We start from the raw sequence: 16,034 nt of genomic DNA on the forward strand, positions 1-16,034 counted from the left end.
CCCTACCAAGTAGACAACAACTTGGACCACTGGGTATGCGCCAAGCATCGTACCACATTGCCTTCATCTTCATGACACCAACAGGTAACAGCTGCAGGTGGCACAGCTGTGCTCGTGTTGCCTACTACCACTGCTATCTGACTAACTCTAACGAGTTTTGCATCTTTTAGATTGCTACACTGTGTAGAATCTGCGTGTTTTATTTATATCAGTAGAGGCACACACTGAAAAGAAACACTGAGAAAGTTTTCCTGTCTGCAAAAACAATCAACCTCTTTTTTTCCCAGATCCTACGATTCACTGATTGCATTCCTCTTCCTTGAGTAGCTAACTAATGAAGAAAATTAATGAAGAAAATTTGCATGCTTGGAGCAGTGATGATGAAAAACAGCCATTATGTGTGCTTAAAAAGATGCAGCAAAGTCTGTCTGGTGTCACATAAGTCAGATACTGTAGACAAGGCTTCAAGCTATTTTTCAAACATCAGTGTGAAAAACCTTGGTTACAATAGCGGAGCTCAAGTCCTATCCATTCTTTTGTTGTTCTAGCTGCTAAACACTTGGATTGTTTACTTAGACAAAGAAGGCCTAGAATAAAAGTGTTGCATTTCTCTTGCAAAAACAAGTCACGACAATGTATGCACAGAACTATGCGTTATGCAGCTGTCATATTTTGTGTGAATACACATCAAAATATTTTAGGTATCTTTTTCCTGTACTAACCAAAGAAGTCAAGTAACTTCTGTTCATTTTTAACAAATTGAGGCACAGAGAATGAGGCACAAGGGGAAGAAGGAAGGCAGGTCACACGTGGTGACAAGTGAGCATTTACTGAAAATTAGAAGGTAAAAAAAAAAATATGTGATGACTACGTGCATTTTCCACACGGACATTCCACCCTTGCTCGCTCTACCTCACAATAGATAAAATATGTCAACAACCATCACAAAAATGGGCTGGACTTCCTTGTTGCTTACAGCTTAAATTTAGTATTGTGTATCACTGTAGTACAACCCGCTGCGGTTGCTCAGTGGCTATGGTGTTAGGCTGCTGAGCACGAGGTCGCGGGATCGAATCCTGGCCACGGCGGCCGCATTTCGATGGGGGCGAAATGCGAAAACACCCGTGTACTTAGATTTAGGTGCACGTTAAAGAACCCCAGGTGGTCGAAATTTCAGGAGTCCTCCACTACGATGTGCCTCATAATCAGAAAGTGGTTTTGGCACGTAAAACCCCATAATTTAATTTAAGTGTAGTACAACGCAGGCTTGGCCAAGACATATATCGCCTTCTCAATGGGTGTGAACAGTCTTAATGATTTTCCACACTTGTCTCATCTACACGTAATCTCCCCAGACAGATATACGTCCCGGACATGTCCCTGGTGTAGCAACCACACAGTGACACTCGCGCACATAACACACGAATGCACCGACCGTTCGGGCAACACAATTTCGCCACAAGTCACAACACACACACTCACTACGTGTTCTTGGCAGGCGAGACTCTCCGAACTAGACCTGGGAAGCCAACTGGTGACCCTCTACCAGGCCCGGCGACCCGCAATCGCCAGTGGAGCCCTGTCAGAGGGAACCACCCAGGAATAAACTGCGCAACAATTTCTGTAATAATAAAGTTCCATCCTCCTCCTCCTTCTCCTCCTGTTCCTCTGGTAGCAGTGATGCCAAATCTTTTGTACCCCTAACAACTTCATCGTATACCTGAACTTCACAATGTAAGGTTAGAGCCTAGATTGATCTGTTACTGTGCTCACTGAATGCATCTTTTCTCTCTTGCTTGCCCCGTCCCTTGTTCTACTCATCTTTTCAAAACTGAACCAACCTCAACTCGCCCAGTTTGCTTCTAGTTTCAATTTCTGTCCAGCTAGTGCGCTGTATCTCTTGCAAGGAGTGCCTTGGGCCTTCTGGCAACTAAAGAAAAACGACATGGCATAGCAACTTAAAAGCACAGGCAAGAAGCGTCCAGAAGCACAGGTAAAATGTCCACATAATTGTCGTGCAGCAATGCAATGTCTTCATCTGTAGCATGGCCATTGCTGAATTAGTGGTGTCCTCAAAAAGATTTTTAAAAATGCGATAGTTTGTTGTAACTTCCCACATGTTCTGGCAGCCTGTGGCTTTCAAGGATGACCTTGTCAACCTGAACTTCTGCATGCTCTGTGGCATATATGAACACTATGGTATTGCTGAATAAAGGATCTTGTTTAGATATGCTGATGTGTCACCTTGGGGCAAAACTGGCTGCTTTTTATATTGCTGCCCTTCGCATTATTTTACATGCGTATAATTTTTTTTGCTCAAGGGACTGCCATGACATAATTACCATGGTGAGGTGGAGGGAGTTGAACAAACAGTGAAGGAAATAAAGTTGTGCATTGGTATGATGTAAAAATTCTATTCCAATGCCATTCAAGTATTACTGCACTCGCATTATCACTGAAATTAGCAGGCTGTGAATGATGGATAAGGGAAGAATTAACTAGAGCTAAATGAAACCCTAAATTATACCAGCTGTAGTTTGCAAGCTTCGCACCATCATTCAGGTTGCGAATTCATTTCCAAAATAAACTTGAAGTAGATTGGACATAACAAACTAGTTGCAATAAATATAATAATCTAGAACTGTAAAGGGTGCAATAAAGTAAAATATAATAGTTCTTCAAATTAGATCTGTAATGGGCAGCTACTTAAGCTTCTGCCTTGCAGATTAAGCTTAATGAAATACATATATACTGCCTAGTTTATAGTGTCTTTCTACTGCATAACTTGTCGGCAACCTATCGACACCCAGTGCACAGTTTCTCCACAGTTATTTACTGTCCCGAGATATTATTTCAGGTAAGTGTACACTGGTAGTCACCGAAGCCGCCAGAATGTTATACAGTCAACATGGTGAAAAGCTGCTCTTTGTGCCAATCCGTTTACCGTCAGAAGCACTGTGGAAGTTGCGAACAGGACAACAAAATCTTGTATGTGACATCATGCGAATACTCCCTATGAGGTGTAAACATGCACGGTAGATTTGAAAACAGGCTGACAACTGCCTTCGGAAAGGGCAGAGAGCCCACCTGCCTGATAAAGGAGGCAACTGAAAAGATTTTAGAAAGAACAGTGAAAATGCAAAAGGATGGAATTGAATTGTGACAGCAAAACAGCACAGAAAATCAAGACATAGTGGAAAGAAATAACACACACTACAATGCACTGTGGTGTGAATACATTGGAAATTTTGAGTATGGGTCAAATAGTTACTGCACCTGATTTGTATTTGATTCAAGGGTTCCATATTTGAAGTTGTTGAATACCTGTTTTGTTCAATACTAAGGAACAAAAAGAGTTTTTGAAGTCCACAGGAGGAAAGACAAATGCAAGTGGAGAGTCTCTCGAGTGATTCTGCTGCTGGAGAACTGCGGAGATTGTGCAGATGCACAAGTTGGAAAGCGAACACACGGAGTAAATCCTTTATGCACAATAGTTTCCAGTTGGTAAACACGCATGTCTTACACGCATTCTCCTTGGGCAGCCTACGAATTTCCTCTTCAGATTAGACAAATCTGTTTATTTCTTGGGCAATGTCACCATGCTTGGATCCTGTTAAAGCAATGTGCACTACTGTATGGTACTGACGTAGTAGTTCTGCGGAAACCCACAAGGTGGAGAGAAGTAATGAATAAAGGGAAAATCAGACATCCACCCATTCGTAGCAATTGCTACAAAGGAAACCCATATGGGTTCCTCGAAAGAAAGACCTCGTAGCTGAAGAAAAATTCCTCCTGGTCCGGGACTCAAACCCGGGACCACCGCCTTTCCGGGGCAGCCACTCTACCATCTGAGCTAACCAGGTGGCTAGCAGATGGCAGGGCGAAATCGAATTTGTCGACAACACGAAGCAAAGGCAAGAGTTTGACCTAGTAGTTCTACGGAAACCCACAAGGTGGTTTCCTTTGTAGCAATTGCTACGAATGGGTGGATGTCTGATTTTCCCTTTATTCACTGTATGGTACTGCGTTTCAATCCTTCAGTGAGAACTACAGTTCTGCGTGCATATGCTGATGTGCTTTTTGCTTGTTTCATTACTTTCATTGTCATAGTACGCCAGATACCTTCACATTTCTTTTGTCCTCACTTAGAAGACTTTAAAATGCACTGAAAGATGTTTGATAATGGCATTGAATGTGTAAAATAATGCAAATAAGCCTTTTGTAGCCAAACAGACTACATGGGAGTTTTTATAGCATTTTATTGTATTTAAAAGTGATAAAGTACTTTATATTTGAATTGCATTTTTACGAATATTCATATTAGATTAGGAAATTTCACTTTTCACACATTCCTAGTGTTTACATTACAAAATGAAATCCAATAGTGCATTGCAAAATCAGCGTGCAGAAGGTTGCTAACAGTACTTTGTTCATTTGTTAAGCAAGCTTCCTGCTTAGCTTTATCGTGCAGCATGTTCTCGCAACAATGGGCTCTTGCTTCCACATGTTTGTAGTTAATGCCATTTATTGCTCTCATCGCAGTATGAAACCTCCCATATGTAAGTCATTGCTGAGCTGTCTGAAAGTCATTCTGAAAGTCTTCGTTTTCTGCTCACTTTTACTGTCACAAGCCAGGTTGAACTGACCAAATCAGTGTCTGTATGCTTCTGCAGGGAACGGGAAGGAGAAAAAGAAGGCAAAGTGGCATGAAGCAAAGCATACCACAAAGCTCGTATGTTGAATGATGTCTGCACTGTCAAACACAGCAGCGCAGCATATGGCCTGCCCACTGACCATGTTCCCTAGTGTTTCAGTTCTGTAACCTGCCTTGTGTGGGGCCTCTAGCACTGCATAGACTCTAATTCCACTTGAATGCATTCATTAGTTTTGGCTGACACTTGAAGTGACCCGGCTGCAAGAATAAGATGGCTGCAACACCACCGACTCAGCAGAAGGAACGTACGCTTTACCACACAAGAATCTGAGCAAAGAGGAAGAAGTCATCCTGCGCCGCCTACACACCAACACCTACGTGCACGGAATAACCATGCACAGACTGTATCCTACGCAGTACTCGTACATATGCCCCTATTGCGACGTTCCAGACACCCTCAACACATGGTCCAGGATTGCCCACTGCGTGACACATCCACAGACCCTACCTCACAAGCTCCACATGACGACTCCAAAGAAAGCCGCCCCATAGAAGCACAAAAAGAGTGTCCCAACTCACCGCAGATCCATACGATAACTGAAACGTGGGAGGCCAAGCTTTCCTCCGATGACCTGGATGACCAATGCAGTCTCGTCGCCCGGGCCAGAGAGGCAGCCCAAGCCAGAGGGTTCTTGGAATAAGGAATCCTCCCACCTAGGGTTAACCAGGTTCTGACTCGGTTTACCGTTTTGGAAAATAAAAGTTTAGTTCTCTCTCTCTCTCTCGTGGCACTGCTGCCTCACCAGCAGAGAGGCTACTGAGAGAGATGTAGTGTATTATGTGATCTTGTGCGTTTAGCTGCATTCAAGTACTATCTGAGCAAAGGTGTGCTAGTGTTCCTTAGAGGCTAATTGCAGCAGAGAAGGAACAGGTGTTTGTGTCCGGACTGGCTTCACCTGTGAAGCTCAGCAAGGTGAATCGCACACCCAGACCCAGTAAAGATCGAAGTGGAAGGAGCCACCAGCTTACTGCAAAAAGAAAGTGCTGTGCAGTCTCACCTGCTTAAATGTAAAGTCAACAACTCCATCAACCATGAAGTCAGAAAGAGAAATTTCATTTCAATATGTTTATGCAAGCACTGCCTGTAAACATCATGAGATCACTCACAGACTTCAAAGGCAGGAAAGATGCCTACAGAGTTAAGGTTGTCACCAAGTATACCAAACTCTATCATCATCATTTATTGTCCCTTAAGGACCCCTTTCAGGTTATTACATAAGGGGGGGGGGGCAGAGCATCAATAAACAAGTTACAGAGCTTTAGCCTTGCAATTGGACAACTAACAATGCATGACGTTTGCAGAAATTTGTAGAGAAATAATGTAATTTGGCTTGTTTTTACCCAGGAATATTTATAATGCAGGCTCAAACATCTTTACGCATACGTATTTACCTGGCTCTATAAACCAAATATTTTATTTATTTAAAGAAGTTTCTCCCCATTCGCATTTGCACCTCATGCTTACTCTGCTTCATATCGCATGCGTCTTGACGTGCTACTGAATGTCATCTAGACTAAAGCAGCTTGTAATTGTTTTAATGGGTAAGGTAAACAAAATTTATTTTAATCTGACCGGAAATGAACAATCAGAACTAGGCCGCAACCCTATGTGAAAAGAACCCACAGGCTGCACTTCGTTGCTTCAGAAAGAGGCTGCCTGAAGTTAAGGACAGTTCGGTTGCCCACGGGGAAGTGATACGTTTACAGTGCCTACAGTGTTTTATTTCCTTGCCCGTTTTTGTCCCCTTCAATGCAATAAACTACTACTACTACTATTACTACTACTACTACTACTACTACTACTACTACTACTACTACTACTACTGCCACTACTACTACTACTACTACTACTGCCACCACTACTACTATTACTAATGAAAGGGGGTTTATTGCAGCTCGTACGAGGGATCGCAAGTAGCTCTTGATCGCGAGTCCTAGCCGTTCGCATCAGCAGCCCGAGCTCGGGTCTCGCGCCGCAGCGGTGGCAGTCCGCACAGCGCCACATGCATGTTACCCACTACAATTGCCCCCGCCGCGAAGAGGAGCCATCCTGGCGACCTAAGGTGATGACACGATAAGGGGGTCGTGGTACGGCTTCAGACGACTGACGTGAACCGTCTCGCGGCCACGGCGGCGTTTGTCCGAAGATGGCGTCACCGGTTCCACCACATAATTCACCGGCGATGTACACGCGACGATCCGGTACGGACCCTGATATTTTGGAGCAAGCTTTGGGCTAAGGCCTGGAGATTGGAAGGGCAGCTGAAGCCAGACGTGAGAGTCCACGGCGAAGGACTGTGTGGGCTGCCCGTTGTCGCGGCGATACCTTGGGTATCCGACGTGAACGAGCGAGCCAGTTGGCGGCACTCTTCAGCATGGCGAGCAACTTCGGAAAGAGGGGTGAATTCAGAGGCATCCGGATGATATGGTAGCATGGTGTCGAGGGTAGTGGATGGTTCACGTCCATAAAGAAGGAAAAATGGGGAGAAGCCTGTGGTAGCCTGAACGGCGGTGTTATACGAGTACGTCACAAAAGGGAGGACATTGTCCCAATTGGAATGATCAGACGCAACATACATGGTGAGCATGTCACCCAGAGTGCGGTTGAACCGTTCCGTGAGACCGTTAGTCTGTGGGTGATACGCCGTAGTGGTGCGGTGAATAGTGCGGCAAGCGGCGAGTAGCTCATTAATAACTTCGGACAAGAAGACACGGCCTCGGTCGCTGAGCAGTTCTCGCGGTGCGCCATGCCGTAAGATGAAATGCCGTAACATGAATGCGGCGACGTCGCGAGCAGCAGCCGAAGCAAGTGCAGCGGTTTCGGCATATCTTGTGAGGTGGTCTACTGCAACAATTATCCAACGATTTCCTTTAGCAGTGGATGGAAGAGGCCCATAGAGGTCAATGCCAATCCGATCAAAAGGACGTGCAGGACACGGCAAAGGTTGCAGAGGGCCAGTCGTATGAGGAGATGTCTTGCGTCGCTGACAGGCTACACATGACCGAATGTATTTGCGGACATAAGAATACATGCCGCGCCAGTAGTAGCGCTGACGGAGCCGCTCGTAGGTTTTCAGGACGCCAGCATGAGCTTGTTGGGGGTCGGCGTGGAAATACGTGCATATGTCGGAGCGCAAATGGCGAGGTATGACTAGCAGCCATTTGCGACCGTCCGGCTGATAGTTTCGGCGGTACAAGATGGCGTCCCGTATACCACGAAATGGGTGGCTTGGCGACGAAGGGCTCGAGGGCATGTAGCCTTTGAAGAACTGTGAAGAATGTCAATGAGAGACACAATCCACGGGTCTTTCCTTTGTTCAGACGGCATGTCAGTAACAGCAAGTGTAGCAACCGGGCACTCTACGGGTGAGGGTGGCGTTTCGTCGGATCTCATGGGTGATCGGGAGAGTGCATCGGCATCAGAATGTTGGCGCCCGGATCGATAGATGACGCGAATGTCAAATTCTTGGAGCCGAAGAGCCCAACGTCCAAGACGGCCTGACGGGTCTTTCAGTGACGCAAGCCAGCAGAGCGCGTGGTGGTCTGTCACAACATCGAACGGATGGCCATACAAGTAAGGGCGAAATTTGTTTAACGCCCAAACTATAGCCAAACATTCTTTTTCTGTGACAGAATAATTGGTTTCTGCCTTCGTGAGGGCACGACTCGCATATGCAACCACATATTCCGGAAAGCCAGGCTTGCGTTGCGCAAGGACGGCTCCAAGACCAACGCCACTGGCGTCTGTATGAACTTCGGTCGGTGCAGTCGGGTCATAGTGGCGTAGAACAGGTGGTGAGGTAAGCAGACGACGCAAAGTGGTGAAGGCTTGGTCACATGCCGGAGTCCAATCGCGAAGGTCACCTGGGCCAGCCAGGAGCTTCGTCAGAGGAGCGATGATGCAGGCAAAATTGCGTACAAAGCGTCGAAAATACGAGCAAAGGCCGATAAAACTTCGGAGCTCTTTCAGTGTAGTCGGCCGCGGAAATTCTGCGACAGCACGAAGTTTGTCAGGGTCGGGAAGGACGCCGTCTTTGGAAACGACATGGCCAAGTATGGTCAGCTGTCGGGCGCCGAAGCGGCACTTTTTCAAGTTAAGTTGAAGGCCGGCGGTGGCAAGACAAGTAAGGACTTCGCGTAGACGAGAGAGGTGAGTGGTGAAATCAGGGGAGAAAACTACCACGTCGTCTAAATAACACAGGCACGTCTTCCATTTGAGGCCTCGCAGAATATTGTCCATCATTCTTTCGAATGTCGCGGGCGCATTGCAGAGGCCGAATGGCATTACTGTAAACTCATACAGGCCATCAGGCGTAATGAAAGCTGTTTTCGGGCGGTCGGATTCATCCACTGGCACTTGCCAATAGCCCGATCGCAAGTCCAAAGAAGAAAAGAATTCAGCACCATGTAGACAATCCAGGGCGTCATCTATGCGCGGTAGAGGATAGACATCTTTTCGTGTAATCTTGTTGAGGCGACGATAGTCCACACAGAAACGAATCGAGCCATTTTTTTTCTTAACGAGTACTACGGGCGATGACCAAGGGCTGCACGATGGCTTGATAACACCACGGTCAAGCATGTCTTCAACTTGCTCGGTGATGACACGACGCTCGGTGGATGACACGCGGTACGGACGCTGGCGTAATGGTGCGTGATGTCCCGTATCAATGTGGTGAGAGACGGTACTTGTGCGGCCTAACGATGCTTGGTTCCAGTCAAAAGACGCGTGAAACTCATTTAAAAGAGTAATTAGCCGCTCACGTTGTGTCGGCTCGAGGTCATCGGCAATGGAGCGACAAAAAACATCCGGTGGGACTCGGTTAGATGGCACATGGGGCGTCAGTGCTGTTACGTTGGCAGTATCGACGTCGTCGGCCATGGGGAAATGCACAATAGCGTCAGCGTCCACAGACTCGATGGTACCAATAGTCTCGCCACAGTGCAAAGCCAAAGTGTACGAATTTGGGTTAGAAATCAGTATTTCTGCAGCACCATGGTGAACCGTGAGGAGGGCGAAAGGCAACAATATAGGCTGGCGGCGAATGAAGACGGCAGCGGGTGTAAACATGACCGTCGCTTCGGCAAGCGATGCACATGAAAGAGGGACAAATACAGCACTGTGAGGAGGAAGGTCAGTATCTGAAGCTACACAGATCCTGCTAAGATCGTGAACTAGAAAGTCGCGAGATGGCAAATCGCACAGAACGGAGAACTGAACCTCAGCACGTGCACAGTCGATGACGGCATGATGGCGCGACAGAAAATCCCAACCGAGAATGACATCGTGGGAGCAACAAGTTAACACAAAGAAATCAATGGAATACAAAATGTCTCGAATCAGCACTCTGGCAGTGCACATAGCGACTGGCTGTACTTGTTGCGCACTGGCTGTTCTAAGCATTGGAATCGAAGGCTTCATGGTCACTTTCCGCAATGCACGACAAAGCTTCTCGCTAATCACGGATACAGCAGCACCTGTATCGACGAGCGCAAGGGATTTGATGCCATCAACGCACACTTCAATAACGTTAGCGGGGGAAAAACGAGGACTTTGATGTTCCGACGATGACGCAGTTCGTGCCTCAGGAACTGCGGAAATCAGTTTTCCGCCTCAGCAGTACTGGCACTGGGTCTACGACGCATGGGTGAGAGTGAGCGCCGACGAGGGGAAGGCGAGCGACGAGTGCCGTAGAGCTGTGACTGCGGTGCCGGTATGTCATCAGCAGCGTAGACTTCTGGTGGTGGTCGTGAAGGCATACGGAAAGGTCGGAAGTCGGAGCTGGGTCGTCGCGGGGTGCCCACGAAGGCCGGCAAGCGCCGGCGGCAGAAGCGCACTACATGACCCGGGGTACCGCAGGCATAGCATATTGGGCGGTTGTCAGCAGTGCGCCAAGGATTTGGACCCTGCTGCTGTGCACTGAAAAAGGGATCCGCCGGCTGGCGAGGCGAAGGCGGAGGAGAGAACACCGGCGGGCGAGGCGCTGAAGGCGGAGGAGAGAACCCCTGTAGACGAGGCGCCCGCGCAACGGCTTCAGCATACGTCAGAGGCGCGGCCACGGGAGCCGGCTGACACGGAGGTGGAAGAGCTTCGGTCACTTGCTCTTGAATTATCTGTCGGAGCGCTGGAGCCAAACATTGAGAAGGCTTCTCCGTGGTGGGCAAAATCGAGAGCTGTCGTGCGACCTCCTCGCGCACAAATTCTTTTATTTGCGTCAGCAAAGTTGTGTGGTTGTCGCCAATAATTAATGCTGCTAGCGAATCTTCCGTAGGCGGTGGGCGCCGAGCTAAGATGCGTTGTTTCCGTAGCTCGTCAAAACTTTGGCACAAATTGATAACTTCGGCCACGGTACGCGGATCCTTCGCTAACAACATCTGAAAGGCGTCCTCATCAATGCCTTTCATAATGTGTTTTATCTTGTCCTGTTCTGACATTGACGGATTCACGCGCTTACACAGGTCAATGACATCTTCGATGTAACTTGTGAAAGTTTCACCGTGATGTTGCGCACGCCCCCGTAAGCGTTGTTCTGCGCGAAGCTTGCGCACAGCGGGGCGCCCGAACACTTCGGCGAAACTTGTTTTGAATGTGCTCCATGTTGCGAAATCGTGTTCGTGGTTTCGGAACCAGAGGTTCGCGACGCCGGTTAAGTAAAACAACACGTTGTGCAACTTGGTGACGTCGTCCCACTTGTTATGTTGGCTCACCCGTTCGTAAGATGACAACCAATCCTCCACGTCATGATCATCGGTGCCGCTAAAGATGGCAGGATCACGCTGGCGCAACACACCGGAAACGATGACCGCCGGAGGCTGTGGCGCATGTTCCTGGGTGGTTTCGTCAGGCATGGTCGCAGCAGTCGGTAGCGTCCGGCTTCGGAGTTCCAGTTTCCGAGGTCGACCCCGCAGCTCCACCAAATGAAAGGGGGTTTATTGCAGCTCGTACGAGGGATCGCAAGTAGCTCTTGATCGCGAGTCCTAGCCGTTCGCATCAGCAGCCCGAGCTCGGGTCTCGCGCCGCAGCGGTGGCAGTCCGCACAGCGCCACATGCATGTTACCCACTACACTAACTACTATTACACACAAGACTTGCATGGCAACTGCCTGTGTCAAGTTACTCTACCTCAAATAGGGTCATAGTGCAACTATGTTGGATGTGGCGAAAGTAAAACCGCTTGAGTGGCCAGGTCATACACTCTTGTGCGCAAAGGTGTTAGTGTGTGCCTGTGTTCGATTACACGGAGGTCAGCCATGAAAGGAAGTGTGATAGATTAAAAATCTTGGAAGGACATTTTCTCAGTTATCATCTAGTGCCTTGGGTGTATCAGACATGGTGCAAGGGTAGAAACACTTCTATAGCGGCAACAGTCCGGCCTGGATGCTTTCAGTTTGTTCAGGTTGGCTCTGTAATCCATGCTATACACAAAGAGAACAGACAGGGCTTCTTATTCCTCAATCAGTTAGAAAAATGCAACTCCAAATGGGACTACACAATGTATACTTACCATTGTGCCGTCATTGAATAAATAGATAACCATGAAGGCCGTTCAGTTCAAATCAATTATACCTTATTTTTATTTGGGAGGTCTTTATGTAACCATGTCACAATAGCATCTGAATGCCTTAGCTTGGGCTAGTTGTGATTCATTCTGCAATGGCCACCTGATTGAGAAAATCAAACAACAAATCAAGTAAAGCATGCTGCACACAATCATCGGTATTAAAGATAAAAGCTTGAATATTAGTTGGCAATAAATCTACCTTTTCCTTAGATGATCAAGTGAACATAGAACAAAAGACATGGCAACATAATGGGCCAGTGTTGTGCATCATGCAGTGTGCTTTATCAATAAAATAGTGGGTATTTGCACATGTAATTAAGTAAATATGTTTGGCGTTACCATATGTGGTCACTATATCAATGATGTACCATGCATGCAAAACATTACTGCAGCTGAGCCTCTACCAACTGTGCATAGTGCTAGAAAAACAGTGCTAGCCCCTATCGTAGTGTACCATGCAATATGCAATATGACTTCTGATACAAACACACCTAAAAAGGAAAAGACGATTCTATAGAGATCTGCAGTTAGGAAAGCATGAAGGGACGAAGACTACTGAAGAATGCAGAATGAAGGCTCGTCCTGTGTTGCACATTGGTGCAAAAGCACGTGGTCAAATCGCAGAGATAGTCGTGGGAGAAGCTTTGTTTTTGTGTAGCATATGGTGAGGGTGGAAGGAGAGTTGACGTGACAATAACACAACAGGACAACGATGATAGCTGCAAGACAATGACAATGTAATGGAGAGAACAAAGAGTGAACCTAGTTCCAACCTTTCATATGCAATAAAACAGTACTTAAGGAACAGGAAACGGCCAAGCACTAGATGAGCATCACATGCCGCCTGCATTGTCATGCTTACTTCTTTCAAAAAGAACAATAGACAGGCAAGTTAGTACTGGTTCAAGGGTAGCGCTATAACTGACATGTATCAAAAGACGCAATCCGATGGACAAACCGATGACTTTCAAGTGACAGATTTTATAAGGTAAACTGTTATATATGTCACATACTGCTTGTTTTGTGCTGTGTTTGCTTTTAACAGTTTCAGTGATTCAACATACGGCCCAGACCATGCCCTACTCTATCAAAGCCTTTTACCTGGATTACTTTGTGTGAGGAGAGAGAGAGAGAGCATGTGATATACTTTGGTGTTCTTTCAAATCCCCACTATGTAGAATGAACAAGGTGTATATGTACCTATCACAGTTGCGAATACCTGCGGAGAGTTTCTACTGTACTCTGGTAGCTTTATCTTTGATTCTGTGTGATTGCATCTTTTTATCTTGATATGACTTTCCTGAAATGCTTCACTGAAGCACCAAATCCCACTCTGCTCTTTGCAATCTCAATTCCTTCAAGTTCACTGCATAGCATTAGTATCACCCCTTTGCCTTGCTAGACATAAGTGCTAAGACCCACTGTCATCTGTGAATGGCAGTGTGCACCTTTGAGGTGCTACTACCACCAACTCGCTTACTGCACAAGTACTACCTGACTATATGAAGTTATCAAGTTACAAAACCATAGAAAGCATAGGGGAAGTTAACTGTTGTGTTTAATTAGAATGTAGAAATATTATGAAAGTGGTTGAGAAAAGAACGCTTTCACAGATGGGAGCTGAACCTGCAGCTTTCGCTTTACGTGTGTGGCGCTTTGCCAAATGAGTTAACATGGCGACCATCCTGCCATGAACTTTCAGCGGCACTTTTATGTGCAAAAGTCCTGGGACTGTTGGCCAGTGCTACTCATGGCCATGGCCATAGATTTGAAGTCTCCATAGTTACCGCAGTTGTTGAAAGGGTGTTCCACAGGGTGTGAAAGGGTGTTCCGGAGCCGTGCATGCCTGCAGGTAGTCTTAAAAAAAGGTCAAGGACATAAAATAAAAAGAAGTTCAGCGCTAATGAGTCTCGCAACTTCTACAACACCAGTAAGAACTTCGACCTTTCTACACTTTGATCCCATACATCAACATAATTGAGAGGTATCTTCTTGTTCGAGGAATTTCTTAATAGTATTTGCTTTCATTAAAGCTACCGTATATATCATTCACCTCTATATTATTTAATGTTATTGTATGATGTCTTCCCAGTGAAAATACTTCATTCATAGGTCATCCGAATCATGTCTCAATTTCCATGCCCCATTTCGGATACAAATAGGACATTCGCTGGATGTCCAAGGGATATCACACTTCGATATGTGTTGGATATCCTACCATGAACATCCCATGATTATCATCCCACATGAACTTTTTTTGACGTACGCGTGAATATTTGTCTTTCAAATAAAGGTTTATCTTTGAGTTTCCTTGTAACACAATTATGTTATTTCAATTGTTCAAATTACAATCCGAAGCTATCATGATATGTCTGAAGCTAGTGTGTGCATCGTACTTTACAAATTTTCTGACGCAATTTACTTTGAGAACTTCAGTTGGTTAAATAAGGCGCTTGCGCTTGGCGGAAGGCCTACAAGAATGAGGAATATATGGGGCAATTCCACCCACGCACGCGCTCTCGTAATGTGTACATACAATTTGGCTGTTCTTGATTCGTGGGCATTTTGCCCGTAGCATATGTCAGGTATGCAGCGTAAGCCGCGACCGTAATTGACATTATGACAAATACTGTGCAAAACGCCATGACATGTGTCCATAAGACGTACGCAGCAAGTCCCCACAATATCTCTAGCGGACACGCAAGGGATATTCGCCGAACACGCGAAGTGTGGCCAAAGGACCATGCCAAGGACGTCCTCAGGACGTATTGAACACATCTCTAGGATATCTGTGTCCTGGCGGTGCATGTCCGTAGGATATTTATAGGACGTCATTGTTGTCACTGGTCTTATATCATCAGAAATTTATGACGCCTTTGCTGAAGAAAGAAAATGCATGCTATTTCTTATCTCGGAACACTGAATTTTTGGGTACATAACTTTATTTATTTTTCTGCCTTAAGGGGCAGAAAATAACATTTTCTTCCTAGGAGCGAGTCCTGCTGCAATACATGTCTCACACGTTACTCGTTTCAAAGGTGGCTATACCTTGTGTCGCTATATTGTCTCAATGCTATCGCATTACTGCAGACAGTCATCGTGACATGGCTTGGCTGCAATTTTTGTAGTCGACCATTGTGTGCCATCTCGACAGACAAAGACAGAGAGACATCGTAGTGAAAGACAAGGACACCATAGTGAAGTTTTCTATGGGACCAGCATGACACAAGGCGATGCAAAAGAAAAACAAAGCAATATTAAGTACGAATGAGTTCAATTTTCAGAAAGAATGCCACTGTCAGAAAAAACAATGATGAATCTCCAAAAGCAGAAAAAAGATTTGAAAAAACTTGGCGTTTCGGAACCCGTACGGGTCCCCTGTTCACAATGGAGCAAAAGTACAGAATGCCGTCCTTGGCGTAGTTCCTTTGTTATTTCTTTCTGCTTTTGGCGAGTGTTACTTTTTCCTGACAATGTTTGATTACTGCCAGACGATGTTTTGTCGAACCCTTTACTACGTGTACACATGTATGCATTCTTGTGGTCTACATAGGCTGGTTAGCGTTAGCCTCTTTTAGCCTGTTGGCGCGATTTCACGACGTACTCAATCTTAGCGCATGAATCGAAAAGAGAAGCTTAAGCAAGATAAATCCTGATTATGACGTCGTATGCGGTCAAACTGGAAAAAAAAAAAACGCTTCACTGTGCCGCCAGTGGCGTAGCAACAGGGGGGGCCGGAGGGCCATGGGCCCCGGGTG

The sequence above is a fragment of the Dermacentor andersoni genome, chromosome 9 (assembly GCF_023375885.2).
Source record: "Dermacentor andersoni chromosome 9, qqDerAnde1_hic_scaffold, whole genome shotgun sequence".
Lineage (NCBI taxonomy): Eukaryota > Metazoa > Arthropoda > Arachnida > Ixodida > Ixodidae > Dermacentor > Dermacentor andersoni.